Source organism: Falco naumanni, chromosome 4 (genome assembly GCF_017639655.2).
Source record: "Falco naumanni isolate bFalNau1 chromosome 4, bFalNau1.pat, whole genome shotgun sequence".
NCBI lineage: Eukaryota > Metazoa > Chordata > Aves > Falconiformes > Falconidae > Falco > Falco naumanni.
The window spans coordinates 36,891,654-36,897,930 of record NC_054057.1 but is presented as its reverse complement, the minus strand read 5'-3'; the positions used below and the strand labels follow the sequence as shown (position 1 = coordinate 36,897,930).

At 39.5% G+C, this 6,277-nt stretch overlaps 1 long non-coding RNA gene across 1 annotated transcript in view; it reads right to left on the bottom strand.

The window, feature by feature from the left end:
* Nucleotides 1–3,528: 3,528 nt before the first annotated feature.
* LOC121086770 overlaps nucleotides 3,529–6,277 on the bottom strand; it is a 49,185-nt gene continuing 46,436 nt past the window's right edge. Inside the window, exons 2-3 of the long non-coding RNA XR_005827451.1 lie at nucleotides 4,785–4,881; nucleotides 3,529–4,548 (exon numbers count right to left, since the gene is read on the bottom strand). This is a non-coding gene — a long non-coding RNA (uncharacterized LOC121086770). The remainder of the gene's footprint in view (nucleotides 4,549–4,784; nucleotides 4,882–6,277) is intronic.

Here is a 6,277-nt window from a genome sequence, read left to right as displayed (position 1 = left end):
CTCACAGGAGCCTGGATTAGTCAGTCAGGACAAATCTAATCTTGCGACACTTTGCTGTGAGTAGTTTGGCAAGCTAGAAACCGTTCCTGAGCTGTGCAATCTTGGTTAATAAAACCCTCTCTGTTTTCCACAGGCTAGCCAAAGGAAAGTAAGAGCCAGCCAGCCTGTAGAGCCAGCAGAGAAAAGCTGGTATCCAAAAACGTCTAAGGGGTTTGTGTGCCATGTGCTATACCTGCAGTCTTCCAGCAACTGAATCGTGGCATCATGGTTAGAAACAATTTTTATTTACCTACGGCTGTTGCTTTTGCTTCAGCTGTATGTATACCTTCACTTAAAAACAGAGATGGAAGAATCTCACCTACAGTTTCTGATAACATGCTAATATATTTTATCAAAGTAAAAAAAGAATCTATTTGTACTACTAGGATGTGTTCAGCTGAGGTTATCCCTCACAGAAGATTTTATACAAATGCTGGGAAGAGGAAGAGGAGAGCAACATGTGGAATAAATCAATGTCAAGTTAAAAACCTGTTTTTTAAACATCTCTGTATGCATGTGGGTATTGGGCTATATAAAGCAACCCTTTTCCTCTGTTCTCTTCCTCTTAAGGGTTAAGTCATTTCCTCAGGGATTGTCAGGAAGATGCTTCCTTTCCTTTATAGCTGAACCCTCTATCAAGGATAGCCTTTTTCTGGGAGAGTGTTGCTACAAGTTTACCCAGTCAGCATCTTACACCCCTTCCTGACCTACCTAGACCTAGTTCTCTTTCACAGACCTCATGAGAATAGTCCCATAAGAAAAAATCCTCTCCCCTTACAGAAGGGTCAGCATGGGGCTTCTGCACAGCAGTAGAGACAAAAATCAGTATGAGATACAGTGTTATCTGTAACAGTATTCAACAATTTTCTGCTAAACAGGAACATAGAAGAAAGCTTAAGACACACGCTGGCTAGACAACCCTAACAGCAAGCAGGAGCCACTGACCAAACAGACAAATTCACACTCGCCGCCAGATACTTGCAAGACCTTCCATATTTCAGACACCCTGGACCCAACCATCAGGAACCCACTTCCTTCCCTTCAAAACTGAGCTAAGTTCACAAGAAGAATTTCCTTCCCTTCTGCTATGACTCCCTATCCTCCAAGGCAAAGCCTTTTTATAGCAGCAGCTGCAACTGCATACAGCTGGTCGGCTTCCTGCCCCTCCTAGGGCTGCAGTTAACTCCTTCTCTGCCTCTCCGTGTGCATGGACTGTGCACAGATCCTCAACAGCCTCAGCACTGCCCTGCTCTGGAGGGCTACCTCAGCCTTCACAAACTCTCCCTGCGCCACCCCTTCGTTATCTCCCAGCTAAAGACTGCAAGCGTATCCCCTTGTAACTGAACTTACTTGATTAAACAAGCAAACTTTTCCCATTGAATTTCCTCCTTGCTTTTCAAAGACCGAACTGGGGGAAAAAGGCTTTAGTGATGGAGGCTTTGACTATGTAATGATGCTTTCCAGAAAGGCACTGGCACCTGGCTGCAATGTGTTGATACCTCCCAGAGTGTTTCTGTGAGGATGGGACTCCAGAGGCACCCGGCAGGGTCAGTTCAGCTCAGTCAAATCACTGACATGCATATGCATGCTCTTGTATACATCTGGAACGTAATTCTTCAATATATCATTCAAGGAACAGAATATCTTCAAATGTGTTATTAAGGGTCATTAAAACCCAAGCTGTGGAAAGACTGACATTTTCAAGGGAAATTGCTTATGAATTGGCTAGAGTATATATCGGAGAAATGTTTTCACTTGTATAAAAAAAAAAAGTGCACCCCCTATTTATTCATGCTCTGATTCTGCTTCAATTTCCAAAACCACCAGTTCACTTTAGGGCAAAAAATACTGGGCATTTCAATCTGGTGATCAATTTAGTTTTAAAGGCATAACTAAAAAAATAGAGGAGTAGGAGAGCATGTTTTTTAAAACCATAAAGCTATCAGAAAGAAAACAGCCAACAACTGTCATAGCCTCACACTCATACCTCTGATCCCGATCCACAAACAGTCGCACATCTCGTAACTCCTATGAATGTGAATAGTGAAAACTCTTCCACACAGTCCCCTTTGTGCATGTGCAATTCCAGGAAGCCTGAGCTAATTTGTCACCCTAATATCTCCAGAAATCTGGCCCTAGTGTCTGCAAAATGGTTGACTATATTAAAACATAGAACTTATATTTATAAAAAGTTATTGTTTGAAGACACAAGCTCTTAAAAGGACCTATTACATTTTCACAATTTAGTAATAAAGCCAAATTTGAATTTTTTATCAGACACTGAAATCTATACTTTATTGCATGTAAAAGAAAAAAAATAAAGGGCTACAAATAACACTTAATTATCTGCTGGTTATTTCCAGACACACAAAGTGCTGAGGTTTTGTCCTTGTTAAGAAGATTATCTTCGCTTTTTCCTCTGGAATGCATGTAAAACAGCTCTTGCCTTGCTGCAAGCTTTAGGAAAAAAGTTCACTGCTAAATTACCTGTTGTCTGGGGACTTACATTTTGCAATAAGCTGCTGAAATTGCATTTTAATAAGGAGTCTTGACCTGTGCTGTGTATTTCCCTTCAAGGCTCTACAAGCCATTTTTCTTATGGAGGTCCTGACCTGAGAGGCTCAACCTGGATAACCACAGCCAGAGGGGGATAAAATGCAACACCTAGGAGATTTCAGTAAACAGTAAAACCATTCCAACTTAATCTGTGCTAAAATGCTTGGAATGTGAGAGCCACCGATGATGCCCCTTGTCTGTGTGTCTGACTGAATCTTTTCTTTTCTGGGAGGAAAGTAGAGCCTGGGAACTAGGCCAAATGCCTGCCACTTACCTTAAATTGATCAACCACTTTAAGATTAAAAACACTGAAAACTGCAACACCATGAAAACAAGGCTTCCTTCAGATTAAATGCAAAACGCAACATTGGGCTTGCTGTGATCTTTTTTCCATTTTACTCAGTGTACGCTTTTTTTCCATTTCCGCTCAAAGGTAGAAGCCAATAGTTACAGCATCTTGGCCAAGTATTCATTAAGGTTTATAAAAAAGAAATTTATGGTTATTTAGGAGTTGGCGCAAAAGCACGTTGTTGCTGGAGAAGAAATAGAGTTTTGAAACAGTCTGAGACATTGGATGTCTCATTTCAACTAAAAGCTATATTCTATCTTTGCCAGTTGTATTTAGAGAAGTATTGAAGCATGTGCTTGAGATAATCAGTAGGTAAATTTCTCAGTGGTTTTATGTGCTGTAAATACATAGTCAATTCAAGAATTTACTTAGTTCTGCAAGAATTATTTCGTTATTGCAATAAAGATAAGTGTAGAGATAACATAATGGAACAAAGTCATCATTCATTGAAGCAGGTGCATCTACATGAAATGAAGGTTCTTTCTGTGTCTGTCTTTTTTGGAAGATCTGATTAAAAGTACAGAACCAAAGACCTATTTGACAGAAGAAAAATCAGGCTGGATTCACACTCAAATATGGATGTACCTAGATGATGGTACTGGCAAAATTTTCTAGTAAAAATAGTACTGTAGGATGTAGATCTAATATCGTTTCCTCAACTTAAAAGTCAATCAAAGAAGACACATTTAAATCAAAATCATTGTGTCTTTATTTGGATTTTTCTTTGTATGGAGGTAGCTAGAAATACTTTCTCTCTAACATGTTGGCAGAAATGCCAATATGAAACCTGGTGTCCTGTAATTTCAGCTGTTCTGAGTGCTGCGTGGCTTAATTAAATTATTTGAACTGTTTCTCTTCAGTATTGCTTGACAGTCATAAAAATCACCATCGTGTAACATAACAGTTATTCACGTAACATCACAATACTGTTGCTGTGTGTCTGCAGTCAGCCCTGTGGGAGCAACAGCGAGCTGGTGCTGGGTGGACTGTGGTGTCCATGCAGGCTCCCCTGGGACCACCCTAAGCGTTCACTCAGGGGCCCAGGATGAAGGCAAGGGGGAGTGTGCTCTTGCTCTGCTGCTGCTGCGTGCCTGCCAGCAGCTGGATTTTCTCCCTTCTCTCTTAGGAGAGTCATTTGCTTGTTTTTAATCCTTTTCTTCTCATTTTAAGGTCAGATCAAGCAGAAAAGACACATGATTTTCTGGCCGTGCATATCTTAGAAACCATAAGATGCTGGTCCTCCAATGAGTTGGCTTAATTAGGGGGAGGTCAGCCAGCCAAAGAAGGCCAAAAGTAAAACAGAATAATATACTCCCTTGGAGGCAGATTAGATTGGTTAAAAGAAGGAAAGCTCATGTTAGATCTACAACGCCTAATGCTCAACAGTGTCTGATTTTAGATTTGTCTTTACTTATTTATGCATCTGTGGCAACATCTGGGGTCACCAAGCAGTATGGACACAGCACAGGAAGACAGACAGGTCTGGTCTAAGGCCTGAAGATCTGTACTCATAACTGCACAGCAATCTGGGAGCAGAAGGAGTAGATTCTCCCCTGAACCTTGAACAATTATTGGTGCCTTCTTGTTTCTCAGGATTAGGCTCCCTACATGAAAGAAACAGAAACCAACAGAAAGCAACCATTGCTCCAAAGAATTTATAAGACAAACTTATAACGGAAGCATCAATTTCCTTTTTGAAACTGCAGCCAATAACTTTGGAGACCTTTGTTTCATCTTCCACCAAGATAATATATAAGATCACTTTTTAATTTATAGGCTACATAGAATGTCACTAGTGAGAAAGTGTGATCTGAAAGACAAGGCAACGGAGAATATATACCTCAGCTCTGGTGTGTGGTCATCACTCTGAAAAAGCACAAAGACAGGACACTGGGTAAATCAATGGTCTCACCAAACCCATGGCCAAAGGTAAATGACTGTGGAAAAGAATAAAACGATGGGTGAATGTGTGAATTTACTGTTAATGGGAGTATTGGTTTTGGAAATCTGTGCTTTGGGGAGTTCCTGAGCCACATGATGTCTTTTCATCACAGACTTCCTGTAAACGCTTTTTGAAGTAATTTAGAGTTTTGGTACTTAAAGTGTCCTTGGACAATGAGCTGTGTGATGAAATTGCATGCTTTATATTCCTCTTGTTTGTTTTAAATCTGCTGTCTAAGGGTTTTATCTGGTGATTTCCTATCCTTGAGATAGGTGTACATAAGCGAGTTACTGTTTCTAGTCATCTCTTTTCACCACCATCTGAATTTCTACTCCGTCCTACATAAATTATCTCTTCTAGGTCTAAAATTCCTAACCTGTGCAATCTCTCAATGTATAGATGTCTTTCTCTACCTCTGATTAGCAATACTGTATTTCTGTGCCTCTGCTAGTTCTTTCATAAATGTTTAGAAAAGGCTTCCCAGAATGGTAAACAATACTCAATTTTTTTGGCACACAGTGATAATATAGTAGCACAATGTTGTTTTCCCACTTAATGCTTGCCTTATTTCCAAACATTATTTTCCTTTTTTTGACCAGTCTTAGATGCTCAAAGATGGAACTGACATCTTCAAGGAACTAACCAAAATGGGCCCAAGATTTCTCTTTTTGGTGCCATTTTCAGTGCACAGTTACTTTATCAAATGATATCATGACAAGCCTTCTTTTTCCCTCTTTGTAGTACAACTCCCTAGAGACTCTACAGGTAGTGAAGACCAACTATTTACTCATACCTTTGTCCCCTGATTGCTAAATACTTTTTTATTCATGCAATGACCTATCTGCAACAGCATGTATAATAATTTCTGTTAAGGAGCATTGTAAAAGACTGTTTGGAAATCCATTGAAGCCTTTCTAAAACGGAGTCCTGAAAAAATATTCAATGGCCTCGAGAGGTGTGATTTTCCTGCAAAAGGTGTGTTAAAGCCTCTTCTAATTTCTTCTTTTATCTTCTAATTCAATATTTTTATATTTTATACCATTTTTCTGGTACAGAAGGAACAGTTGTTCAAATCTCACTAAAACACATTTAAAAATTAAAGTATATTGGCCAGCTTTAGTTCCTTTAATTTATTTTGGTATTGGTTGAACTTAAGTGATGACATAGCTAAATAGCACATCTCCTAGTTCAGCAGATTCAAATCTGCGTTCCTTTGGAACATCTGGTTCTGGTGATTTGTTCCTGTTTATTGGATAGATTTGTTTGAAACTTCTTCTGCTGACATGTTGATTTGATACAGTGCCTCAAACTCTTCACTTCAGAAGAAAGGCTGTATGGATTCTCCCTAAGGCTCTTTGCGATGGCTATCAATACAATAACTCATTTAGCAA